A 13,859-nucleotide genomic window follows, 5' to 3' on the forward strand; every position below is an offset into this window, starting at 1 on the left:
CATTGTAGAAATGGGCGACAGCCCCTTGTGTCACCTGCACCATCGCCTGCTTCCATACAGAAGGTGGGGAACCCAAAAGACAGTACGATCTCTCAGCGTGGTAGTAGCTCTGTGTTGAGCTGCCTCAAGAAGCCTCTCCCAGGCCCGTTTATTCCTCAAGAAGGGTTCTTCCTGCTCACTTCCTTATCAGATGAATACGTGAGGACATAACTGTAACTGGGCATCCCAGAAAACAGGGAAAAAAAGGGAAAAAAAAGGAAAATGAATGAGGAAGAGAGAACAAAAAACGTTACCTACGTTTTTTGTTCTCTCTTCCTCATTCATTTTCCTTTTTTTTCCCTGTTTTCTGGGATGCCCAGTTACAGTTATGTGCACAGACTCACGTATCTCTTATTCTTCTAGGTCCTCACGTTAGACCATCCACTATGCTATTCCATATAGCTTCACTGGAGGCGTATTCTGTATCTCATGTCTGCGTTTCTAGTATCTGTAGAGTGCATTTCTGCTATGTATCCTTTTGTTTACTCTCCTCACTGAGCTAGACCCTCTCGGCCTGAGGTCGCACTATTACCAGCGTCCTTCCATCTCCAGCACTATTGTTACTTCCCTTATCCAGCATCTCAGCACGGACTATATCTACACCTCGCACGGAGCACCTATTGTTCTGGATAGACTCATCTCTCTGGCACATGTCTCCCTGAACCAGATGGAGCATCACGTAGATTTTCGTTTTTTCACCATTAGATCTCTTTTTCGTTTTTTGCATTATATGACGTATATTTCCGCATCATGTGACACTGTATTCATTTATATGTTTCATAGTCAATGTCAAAGAAACGCTCTGACGAAGGTCCGGTGTGGACCGAAAACGTTTAGCACTTTTGTTTGTCTGGATGCATCAATAAACTAAGAAGCTTTTCTTCTCAAATTGAGTGCCAAGTTTTATTCATCTGTTATCTACGGGGTGGACACCCTACTAGAGCACCGCCAATCCTCATATTTACTGAGTGCCGTGTTCTCTAATCACTTCCTTATCAGATCACACCCACCACATACAAGCAATGTTGTCCCTTCATTTTGAGGAACGTGACCCTGGTTCCTGCAGTTAGCTCTTCCAGCCTTCAAAGCAAGTGTTCCATCTCTACTGCCCACTGGTTGAACAAGATGTGATGACGGGTCACCAACTCTTTGATAGAATTCCATCTCCTCTCTGCTGTTGTTTGTACGTATTGACCTCCCCCTGGGATGCAAACTCTCGGTACTTTGCTAGTGGACCCGCTGGCATTTCTTTGGCCATTGTCCTGGTTCACCTCCCTGGCTCTTCTGAGTAGCCTAGGACCCACAGTCCGCTCACAAGAATCCTGGCTCTCCTGTCTAAAAGAACCCCAGTGGTGAAGATTGCGGCCTGCGTTTGGACCTGCCACCTCCACTGTTGCGCCACCTTTTTCTGTTTCCACTATTCATCCAGTCACTCTTTCGAGAGTCTTGTCAGCCATCTTTGTCGCTTGCAGTGACATGACAAGAATCTGTATAACTAATCATATGCTAAATAATTGCAAGTCAAATTTAAGTAAAAGATATCCAAGATAATTGTTTATAAAATGATTGCAGTCTCAGGTTCAAAGCAGAAGTGGATAATGAGAGCCTGAAAGTCAAAAGTTCAGAACATTGTCACACTTTTGCTCTTCAATGTACATGTTCTACTTGGGAAGAATTTTGTGGAATAAGTAGTCATGAGTCATGACCAATCCAAATGTGCCAAACAAAAAGACTACATACACACCATTAGAGCTCCAGTGAAAAATACAGGAATAAAAATCTCTCCCACTATAAGCTAAAAAATGAATATAAGCAATACCCTTTTATAGAAGAGTGCCAATCAGAAGCTAGGTACAAGACCAGAGATCCACTGCATACGACAAGCGTTTAGCATAGAAATGCTTTGTCCAGGGGTCAATTATTGTAAATTTCCGTAGGCTGTTCATGCCTTTTTATAGTGTCAGTGTATAACTGATTTAATTCTTTTTTCAACATTTTTTTTCCATCTTCCCTTTCCACTTCCGACAAACCTCTGTAACTTTAATATATAGAACCATGTGTTTTAAAAGTCTACTAGGTTGAAAGTACAGTACACCGAGGAACATTCATATGATGGTCCTCATACTTTTAGGGATTAACCATGCATGCCACTCGTCTAAGGATTTTTGTCCTCTTTCATGCAGATCAAAGCATACGAAAAATTATAAAATATCCACATTTTAAACATAATTAAAACTAATATTTTTAAATAATTTAAAAATGAAAAATATTGTAATAGCAACAATATCAATAATAATAATTATAAAAACATTATAATAAAAAAATATTGTGGGTGTGAAAGTTTTGAATACAAAATAAGGACTCTCTCTAATAAAGTGCTCTCCTGGCAATGCTACAGCTACCATGACTAACATGTTAAGAGTGAAGAAATCAATAGTGCGAAGATCCCTGTAGATAAGATACAGTAAAGACCTTGTGAACTCTATCAATGCCGCTCACCGGCAGAATTTTTGCTACAAATTCTGATAGACAAACATAAAAGGAGATATATATATATATCGACTGATGTCCTGATTACTAAGCAGTTTCCGTTGTTCGGCAGGGTGTCAACATACTGCAGCTTGTTACTGTGTGAAATGGACCAGGGAGAGAAAGATATATGTGTTTACACAATGTAGCAGCGAACGCTCTCTGATATTTTCTCGTTAATAACAATATAGGTATATAAATAATGGACACATCACGTGCAAACACATGTAGGACTTATTATAGGGGATAGCATGACTGCCCATGTATAGCAAAGGACATAAATGGAGAATATATGGTTAAAAAACACATAGTAAAAAGTTAAAAGAAAAAAATACATATTAAAAAAGTAAATTGTACAGAAAAAGAAGGCAGCATGTAGTAACATTTTAATTTTATTGATTGCTTTTAAAAATCACTGTCTTTATTATATTATTACTATCATTATTATCATTTATTATTATGGAGCCATTTATTCCATGGCGCTTTACATGAGAAAAGGGGTATACATAATCATAAACAATTATTCTCTTAGTCCTAATTAGAAAGGCTAAGGACACTTCATCAATATAAATCAACATCATCTACTATGGTAAGGTGCCATATAGATAAGAAGTGATAGGAGAGCAATGTGTTGATAAAATAATATCTTTATTGAATAACAATAGTATAAAAACAAATTAAAAAAGGGCAGAATGGGCCTCCAAAATGGTGGGGAAAAATAGCAGCAGCTGGTATTAATAAGGTGCACCGTGCAAGTCAAATAATATTATACAAGCACCAATATGAAAGAGAGAACAGGGCAAATGTATACTTCTTAAATCCAAGACCTGGTGAGAGTAGCGACTTAGTAAAGCACTATGATGTGTCTTTATATATACACTGTGTTCCAAATTGTTATGCAAATTGGATTTAAGTGTCATAAAGATTTAATTGTTTTGTTTTTCAAATAAACTCATGGATGGTTTTAGTCTCAGGGCTCAATAGATCACTGAAATCAATCTTAAACACATGTGATAATTAATTTTCCAGGTGATTCTAATTAAAGGAAAATGACAGTGCCTTACGAAAGTAATCGGCTCCCTGGAACCCTTCAACCTTTTCCACATATCATGCTTCATACAAAAAGATACCAAATGTGAATTTTTGGTGAAGAATCAACAACATGTGGAACACAATTGTGAAATTGGACGAAATTTATTGGTCATTTTAAATTTTTGTGGAAATTCAAAAACTGAAAAGTGGGGCGTGCAATATTATCCGGCCGCTTTAACTTAATACTTTGTTGCGCCACCTTTTCCTGCAATTACAGCTGCAAGTAGCTTGGGGTATGTCTCTATCAGTTTTGTACATCGAGAGACTGAAATTCTTGCCCATTCTTCCTTGGCAAACAGCTCGAGCTCAGTGAGGTTTGATGCAGATCGTTTGTGAACAGCAGTTTTCAGCTCTTTCGACAGATTCTCGATTGGATTGAGGTCTGGACTTTGACTTGGCCATTCTAACACCTGGATACGTTTATTTGTGAACCATTCCATTTTGCTTTGTGTTTGGAATCATTGTCTTGTTGGAAGACAAATATCCATCCCAGTCTTAGTTCTTTTGTAGGCTCCAACAGGTTTTCTTCAAGAATGGTCCTGTATTTGGCTCCATCCATCTTCCCATCAATTTTAACCATCTTCCCTGTCCCTGCTGAAGAAAAGCAGGCCCAAACCATGATGCTGCCACCACCATGTTTGACAGTGGGGATGGTGTGTTCAGGGTGATGAGCTGTATTGCCTTTACGCTAAACATATCGTTTGGCATTGTTGCCAAAAAGTTTAATTTTGGTTTCATCTGACCAGAGCACCTTCTTCCACATGTTTGGTGTGTCTCCCAGGTGGCTTGTTGCAAACTTTAAACAACACTTTTTATGGATATATTTGAGAAATGGCTTTCTTTTTGTCACTTTGTCACTCTTCCATAAAGCCCAGATTTGTGCAGTGTACGACTGATTGTTGTCCAATGGTCAGACTGTCTCACCTCAGCTGTATATCTCTGCAGTTCATCCAGAGTGATCATGTGACTCTTGGCTGCATCTCTGATCAGTCTTCTCTTTGCTTGAGATGAAGGTTTAGAGGGACGGCCAGTCTTGGTAGATTTGCACTGGTATGATACTCCTTCCATTTCAATATGATCGCTTGCTCAGTGCTCCTTGGGGTGTTTAAAGTTTTGGAAATCATTTTGTATCCAAATCCGGCTTTAAACTTCTCCGCAACAGTATCACGGACCTGCCTGTTGTGTTCCTTGGTCTTCATGATGCTCTCTGTGCTTCAAACAGAACCCTGGGACTATCACAGAGCAGGTGCATTTATACGGAGACTTGATTACACACAGGTGGATTATATTAATCATCATTAGGCATTTAGGACAATATTGGATCATTCAGAGATCCACAATGAACTTCTGGAGTGAGTTTGCTGCACTGATAGTAAAGGAACCGAATAATATTGCACGCCCCACTTTTCAGTTTTTGATTTTCCACAAATATTTAAAATAACCAATAAATTTCGTTCAACTAATTGCCAAAATACTACTAGCAAAACATATTTATTAGATTTTCACTGAAAATCTTACATATCATATAGAGTAAAAAAATGTGACTGCATCCATGGATACAGTAATCCAGATAGGGACACAGAAAAAGGTAGATAGTCACAATGCATTCACAGTTCTTATTTACACATAGGTGCTAATAGCCCAAATGCATAGCAAATAGAGTGGGCGTTACATGTGCACAATAGCACTCACATTGCCCATACAACCGCCACACATCAAACATAAATGGATCGCACCATGTGAAAAGCAGTAGATAAACACGCCCCCTGCGGAATCCGCAACACGTACACGCGAAACGCGCGTTGGGGTCTGTATCCAGGAGCCAGACGGGACATTTTGTGACCTATGGGTAATTAACCCTTTATTTATCTACTGCTTTTCACATGCTTGCAGGTAAGTACCGGGAAACTAGGTCTCAGATGCATGGAAGAGTCAGGTTGTGGATGGCATTGCGTGCCATGGTTAGGGTTTTGAACTGGAGTCTCTGGGGAATGGGGAACTAGTGAAGAGATTGACAGAAAGGATAAGCCAGGGAATAACAGGGGGACAGGTGGATTAGTTGGACAGCAGGTTTTAGGATTGACTAGAGGAGTGCAAGAGTGTTAGAAGGGAGGCCACAGAGCAGGAGGTTACAGTAGTCAAGGAGGGAGATAATGAGGGCATGCACAAGTATTTTTTTGCAGATTCTTGATTATGGAATGTATGCATCGGGGAAATATTTTTAAGTTGGAGTCAGAAGAAGGGGAGAGGACTTTGATATAAGGTTTGAAGGAGTGATCATAGTCAAGATTACCCTGAGTCACCGAGCTCGTCGGACTGGGAAGAGGGAGCGGCCACTTACTTTGATGGCTAGATGTGTTGGGGGGGTTAGTGAGATGGTGGAAAGATTACCAATTCTGTTTTGTCCACGTTAAGTTTTAGAAATCTAGCAGAGAAGAAGGATAAGATTCCAGACAGACATTATGGGATTCTGGTTAGTAAGTTCATGATATCGGATCCAGGGAGCTAGATCTGTGTGTCATCAGCATAGAGATGATACTGAAAGCCATGGGACTCTATGAGCTGTCCCAGTCTGAAGGTCTAGATGGAGAAGAGCAGGAGCCCTGGAACGGAACCTTGAGTGACACTGACAGATAAGGTGAGTTGAGAATGTGGTGTGTGAGTGGGAGACCCTGAATGTCCAGTTTGTAATTTATGATGAGATCCAGGATAGGGCCAGGACTGTGATGCCAAGAGATGACCGTGGCCAATGGGACTCTATGAGCTGTCCCTGTCTGACGGTCTAGATGGAGAAGAACAGGAGCCCTGGAACGGAACCTTGAGTGGCACTGACAGATAGGGTGAGATGAGAAGGTGGTGTGTGAGAGGGAGACCCTGAATGTCCAGTCTGTAAGGTATGATGAGATCCAGGATAGGGCCAGGACTGTGATGCCAAGAGATGACCAAATCTGCAGTAAGAGGGAATGGTCTACTGTATCGAAGGCAGAGGACAGGTCCAGGAGGAGAATGACAGAGTAGTGTTGCTTGTATTTGGTGGTTAGTAGGTCATTGGTGACTTTTGTCAGTGCAGTTTGATGGAATGATGCCAGATTGTAAGCTGTCAAAGAGGGTGGAAAAGGAGAGGTGGTAGGACAGTTCAAGTTGGACTTGTTGTTCCACTAGTTTTGAGGCATAGGGGAGAAGTAATATGGAGAAATAGCTATACACAGAGGATGGGTCAAGGGAGTGCCTTTTGAGGATGGGTGTGATTGAGGCATGTTTGAAGCAAGAGGGGAAGACACCAGTTTTTAGTGATAGGTTGAATAAATGGGTTAGGGTTGGGATGAAGACTGTGATGTGATGAGGTTTTAGATGAGGTGAGATGGGATTGGGTCAAGGGCCCAGGTGGTGAGATGTGATCTGGAGGGAAGAGAGGAAAGTTGATCTTCCGTAATGGCGGACATACTGGTTTTGGAGGAGGGCTGAGTGGTTATGAGGAGGGGCTGTGGGGACTGTAGGCCAAAGCCTTTTCTAATGTTATCAATCAATGCAAGTCAATGGGACACAAATATCGGAATAAAAATAAACCCTTTCTTTCCTTGTAGGTTAATTATACATGAAGGAAAACAACTAAGAATAATGTAGAATGTATTGGGGGAGGTGGAGGAGACATTGAAGGCATAGAGGTTTAGCCCAATCAAATGGAATAGCAGGAATTAATTTGTTAAGCTTTTTTATATTTTTGTCAGATATTTATGTTTCACTACTTCCATGCTCTTCACCTTCTTTTTTACTTCTCCCACACTTTCTCCTTCATCATCCTCAGCAGCAGCATCTTTTTAATCTTTTTTATCAACTTCTTGTCACGATCTATGTTTGGATCTGTGGCAGATCTGGTTTCTTTCAGACTAAAATGTTTTTTCCTTTCTGGTCATTGGGGGTTAATGCAGTTTTCTCCCCCCGGTGGCCGCTGGTGATATTGCATTGCATTGCTGCTGGGTCAGCTGAAGTTTGTTACCACTCCCAACTTCCTTTAAAAGGTCACCTGGTGCTTCAGCTGACTGTTGGTTATACAGGTCCTTTGGATACCAACCTTTCTGGAAGCGCTGCTTGCTAAGTGCTTTGGTTCTGCAGTTGAATCCTGATTCCTGGTGCCTTACTCTGCTGCACGGTGCATTGCAGCAGAGAAAGCTAAGTAGGCTGTTATTGTTTCGTTGTCCCTTTGTTGTGTAACTCTCCTTGTGTTGTATTAGTGCAGCAGTGGGACCAGTGCTCTCACCTGCCAGTTCCCTACTTAGGGATTAGAGCAGGGCAAGTGAGGGACAAGGTATCCTGGTCGGCGACGGGTTGAAACAACCCATATAGGGACGGTAGTAAGATCAGGGCACAGCCTCAGGTGAGTGCAGGAGGGGCCCATTCCCCGTTCCCTACCGTCAGGGCCCACCATTGTTAAAGTGTCCCTGGTGTACCCTTGTGTGTTCCGTCGTTTTGTGACCGACCCGTCAGGTCGTGTCACACCAGGACAGTCACTTCGTGACACTTCTTCTTTACCTTATTCATCTTCTTCTTCTTCACCTTCTTCCTATTATTCTTTTTTTTCACATTCTTCATATTCTTCTTATTCAACTATTCTTCTTCATATTCTACTTCTTCATCTTCTTCATATTCTTCTTCTTCATCATATTCTTATTTGTGACAGGCATTCCTGTAGTTGTTAGCTATAAAAGTTTGAAGATTACACCTTCCGTTCTGCCTGTCACAAAAGATTTACAACAGGATTTGTCCGCGTTCAGTTTGGCCTGCAGCAGCAGGTATTTTCCAGGGGCACCACGAGGAGGAACGGACTCACCCCCATACACTGCTTAGTCTTCTTCTGCTTATAATTTAGATAATATCTTTTGCTCTGATTTTTAGTCTTATGCTTAATGTTCTTCTGCTTTTTGTTCTTCGGTATCTTGGTGGTTGTCTTCTTCCTCTTTGTCCTTTTGGTCATCTTCTCTAGGGTCATCGTCAGGGAGATCCAGAGTGATTGCCAAAAACCATTTCAAAAAGCTTGAACTCGGAAATGTAGCAGAAGGTACAAGAAGGCTGAGGAACTGCTGAGAACCAGCTGACGGTACTGGAACCTGGATGGGTAGCCAAAGGTACAAGAGCCAAAAACACATCCGAAAACCAGCTGATGGTACTGGAACCCGGATGGGTAGCAGAAGGTACAAGAGCCAAAGACTCTGCCGAAAACCAGCTGACAGTACTGGAACCCAGATGGGTAGCAGAAGGTACAAGAGCCAATGGAACTACCGAGGACTAGCTGATGGTACTGGAACCTGGTTACTAAGTAAGAAGGTACCCGTGCCAGAAAGCACTACCAAGGACCAGCAGACGTTGGTGGAACTCAGATACCGAGAATGAGGCACCTAAGCCAAAGGCTCTGCCTGGAACCAGCTGACGTTACTGGAACCCAGGGGGACATATTCAAGATTGACTTCCAAAGAACCAGCTAATGGTACTGGAACTCAGATAGGCAGCAGAAGGGGTAAACATGAAAAAAACGTTGCAAGGCCGCGAGCCGGCCAGAGTTACCAAAACCCTAAGTCCTACAGTGGGAGCTTGTCCTATTGGCACTATGGAACCAGCCTTCATTGCCAGATCCCATAGCCCACATAGGAATCACCTAAACTGCAGGTACTATAGAGTCGGCTAACCGACCACAACCCGACAGGACAAGGTATTGGAGGCAAAGTGACGTTGACACTACCCAGAAACAGCTGGTGTGCTGGAACCAGGCTGGGCAGGAGGGAGTACCCGTGCCAAAGACACTTCTGAGCAGCAACTGGCGGTGTTAGAGCCCAAGGTAAATACTATTAACAGAGTGTAGCCAGAGGCCTAATTGGAGCAAGTTTAAAATCAGTAGTAGTGTGAATGTGGACAGAGCAGGAGAACATGATGGACACACAGCTGGGGATCAGCTGACGTTACTGAACCCCAATAACACTGGAGCATGTGTTGACTGTGCAGGCGGTGCTTCTGATCAGCAACTGGCGGTGTTGGAGCCCAGGGTAAATACTAGAAACAGAGTGGAAGCAGAGGCGTAATTGGAGCAAGTTTAAAATCTGTAGTAGTGTGAATCTGGACAGAGCAGGACAAATTGCCGGACACACAGCAAGGGATCAGCTGACGTTACTGAACCCCAATAACACTGGAGCATGTGTTGACTGTGCAGATGGCACTTCTGAGTAGTAATTGGCGGTGTTGGAGCCCAGGGTACATACTAGAAACAGAGTGGAGCCAGAGGCCTATTTGGAGCAAGTTTAAAATCAGTAGTAGTGTGAATGTGGACAGAGCAGGACAAATTGCCGGACACACAGCTGGGGATCAGCTGACGTTACAGAACCCCAATAACACTGGAGCATGTGTTGACTGTGCAGGCGGTGCTTCTGATCAGCAACTGGCGGTGTTGGAGCCCAGGGTAAATACTAGAAACAGAGTGGAAGCAGAGGCGTAATTGGAGCAAGTTTAAAATCTGTAGTAGTGTGAATGTGGACAGAGCAGGACAAATTGCCGGACACACAGCAAGGGATCAGCTGACGTTACTGAACCCCAATAACACAGGAGCAAGTGTTGACAATGCAGTCGGCACTGCTGAACAGCAACTGGCGGTGTTGGAGCCCAGGGTAAATACTAGAAACAGAGTGGAGGCAGAGGCGTAATTGGAGCAAGTTTAAAATCTGTAGTAGTGTGAATGTGGACAGAGCAGGACAAATTGCCGGACACATAGCAGGGGATCAGCTGACGTTACTGAACCCCAATAACACTGGAGCATGTGTTGACTGTGCAGATGGCACTTCTGAGCAGTAATTGGCGGTGTTGGAGCCCAGGGTACATACTAGAAACAGAGTGGAGCCAGAGGCCTATTTGGAGCAAGTTTAAAATCAGTAGTAGTGTGAATGTGGACAGAGCAGGACAAATTGCCGGACACACAGCAAGGGATCAGCTGACGTTACTGAACCCCAATAACACAGGAGCAAGTGTTGACTGTGCAGTCGGCACTTCTGAGCAGCAACTGGCGGTGTTGGAGCCCAGGGTAAATACTAGAAACAGAGTGGAGGCAGAGGCGTAATTGGAGCAAGTTTAAAATCTGTTGTAGTGTACATGTGGACAGAGCAGGAGAAATTGCCAGACACAAAGCGGGGGATCAGCTGACGTTACTGAACCCCAATAACACAGGAGCAAGTGTTGACTGTGTAGATGGCACTTCTGAGCAGCAACTGTGTTATGATCAGGTGACCTTGGAGCAGCATGAAAACTTTCCCTGGAGTAGGTGGTAACTATACAGACCGCAAACCATGATCTTAACACTGCGACTAGAAGTAGCCGTGGGGTGTGCCTAACAAAACCTAGACACCTCGACACAGCCGGAGGACTAAATACCCCTGTAGATGGAAATAGAAATACTATCTTGCCTCAGAGCAGCACCCCAAAGAATAGGCAGCCCCCCACAAATAATGACTGTGAGTAGTAGAGGAAAAGACACACGCAGGCAGGAAACAGGATTTAGCAAATGAGGCCACACTAGCTAAATAGGAAAGAATAGGACAGGATACTAAGCGGTCAGTATTAAAAATCCTTCCAAAAAAATCCACAGCAGAAAATACAAAAACTCCACCATCTAACTAAAGATGTGGAGTGTATATCTGCAACTCCAGAGAATCCAACAAGACTGAGAAAGCACTGACACAGTCTAAGCTGGACAAGAGAAAAACAAATGAATAGCACAGAATACTAGCACACCGCATGTGTGCCACAGTTAAAAGAAACAGACACTTATCTTTTGCTGAATTGGCAGCTAAGCAGGAGAGCCAGAAAGTGATCCAACACTTCACAAGAAACATTGACAACTGGCAAGGACTAATGAGTCCTGCAAACCTAAATACCCCAGTCAGATTTGCAATCAGCAGGTACACCTGTCCAGAACTGCAGGCCAGGGTCAACTGCATTACCACCTACAGCCACCGGAGGGAGCACAAAAGCAGAATTCACAACAGTACCCCCCCCTTGAGGAGGGATCACCGAACCCTCACCAGAGCCCCCAGGCCGATCAGGATGAGCCAGATGAAAGGCACAAACCAAATCAGCGGCATGGATATCAGAGGCAAAAACCCAAGAATTATCCTCCTAGCCATAATCCTTCCATTTGACAAGGTACTGAAGCTTCCGCCTCGAAAAACGGGAATCCAAAATCTTCTCAACAACATATTCCAACTCCCCATCAACCAACACAGGGGCAGGAGGATCAACAGAGGGAACAACGGGCTCCACATATTTCCACAATAGAGATCTATGGAAGACATTATGGATAGCAAAAGAGGCCGGAAGCGCCAATCAAAAAGACACCGGATTAATAATCTCAGAAATCTTATAAGGACCAATAAACCGAGGCTTAAACTTAGAGGAAGAAACCGTCATAGGAACATGACGGGAAGACAACCAAAATTACAAAAGAAAGGCGAAACCAAAGTAGCCGAACTAGCCCGATTATTAAGGGCAAACTCGGCCAATGGCAAGAAGGCCACCCAATCATCCTGATCAGCAGACACAAAGCATCTCAAATAAGTCTCCAAAGTCTGATTAGTTCGATCGGTCTGGCCATTTGTCTGAGGATGAAATGCAGAAGAAAAAGACAAATCAATGCCCAGCTTAGCACAAAAGGCCCGCCAAAACCTAGAAACAAACTGGGAACCTCTGTCGGACACAATATTTTCCGGAATACCATGCAAACGAACCACATGCTGAAAAAACAACGGAACCAAATCAGAAGAGGAAGGCAATTTAGGCAAAGGCACCAAATGAACCATCTTAGAGAACCGGTCACAAACAACAAACAACCCAGATAACAGACATCTTCTGGGAGACCGGAAGATCAGAAATAAAATCCATCGAAATATGCGTCCAGGGCCTCTCAGGGACTGGCAATGGCAAAAGCAACCCACTAGCACGGGAACAACAAGGCTTGGCCCGCGCACAAGTCCCACAGGACTGCACAAAAGAACGCACATCACGCGACAAAGAAGGCCACCAAAAGGACCTACCAACCAAGTCTCTGGTACCAAAAATGCCAGGATGACCAGCCAACACGGAACAGTGAACCTCAGAAATCACTCTACTAGTCCATCTGGCAAACAGTTTCCCCACAGGACAGCGGTCAGGTTTGTCAGCCTGAAACTTCTGAAGAAACCAGGGATTCAAGCTTCAGGAGGCTAATTTGCATATTCCAGGTGCCTTCTGGGAGAAGCGAAGTCTCCCTAAGCTAAAAGATCGTTGGGTACAGCCGGGACCAGCTGCTTCGAAAGCATCACCAAACCAGGGATTCAAGCTTCAGGGGGCTAATTTGCATATTCCAGGTGCCTTCTGGGAGAAACGAAGTCTCCCTAAGCTAGAAGATCGTTGGGTACAGCCGGGACCAGCTGCTTCGAAAGCATCACCAAACCAGGGATTCAAGCTTCAGGAGGCTAATTTGCATATTCCAGGTGCCTTCTGGGAGAAGCGAAGTCTCCCTAAGCTAGAAGATCGTTGGGTACAGTCGGGACCAGCTGCTTCGAAAGCATCACCAAACCAGGGATTCAAGCTTCAGGAGGCTAATTTGCATATTCCAGGTGCCTTCTGGGAGAAGCGAAGTCTCCCTAAGCTAGAAGATCGTTGGGTACAGCCGGGACCAGCTGCTTCGAAAACATCACCAAACCAGGGATTCAAGCTTCAGGAGGCTAATTTGCATATTCCAGGTGCCTTCTGGGAGAAGCGAAGTCTCCCTAAGCTAGAAGATCGTTGGGTACAGCCGGGACCAGCTGCTTCGAAAGCATCACCAAACCAGGGATTCAAGCTTCAGGAGGCTAATTTGCATATTCCAGGTGCCTTCTGGGAGAAGCGAAGTCTCCCTAAGCTAAAAGATCGTTGGGTACAGCCGGGACCAGCTGCTTCGAAAGCATCACCAAACCAGGGATTCAAGCTTCAGGAGGCTAATTTGCATATTCCAGGTGCCTTCTGGGAGAAGCGAAGTCTCCCTAAGCTAGAAGATCGTTGGGTACAGCCGGGACCAGCTGCTTCGAAAGCATCACCAAACCAGGGATTCAAGCTTCAGGAGGCTAATTTGCATATTCCAGGTGCCTTCTGGGAGAAGCGAAGTCTCCCTAAGCTAAAAGATCGTTGGGTACAGCCGGGACCAGCTG

At 44.0% G+C, this 13,859-nt stretch overlaps 1 long non-coding RNA gene across 1 annotated transcript; it reads left to right on the top strand.

Annotated features, from left to right (window-relative positions):
• The first annotated feature begins 294 nt into the window (after positions 1-294).
• Positions 295-928, top strand: LOC138657613 (uncharacterized). The gene is made up of 2 exons (XR_011317091.1): positions 295-509; positions 625-928. It is a non-coding gene; the product is annotated as an uncharacterized lncRNA (long non-coding RNA).
• The last annotated feature ends 12,931 nt before the right edge of the window (positions 929-13,859 follow it).

The sequence above is a fragment of the Ranitomeya imitator genome, chromosome 1, assembly GCF_032444005.1.
Source record: "Ranitomeya imitator isolate aRanImi1 chromosome 1, aRanImi1.pri, whole genome shotgun sequence".
Taxonomy (NCBI): Eukaryota; Metazoa; Chordata; class Amphibia; order Anura; family Dendrobatidae; genus Ranitomeya; species Ranitomeya imitator.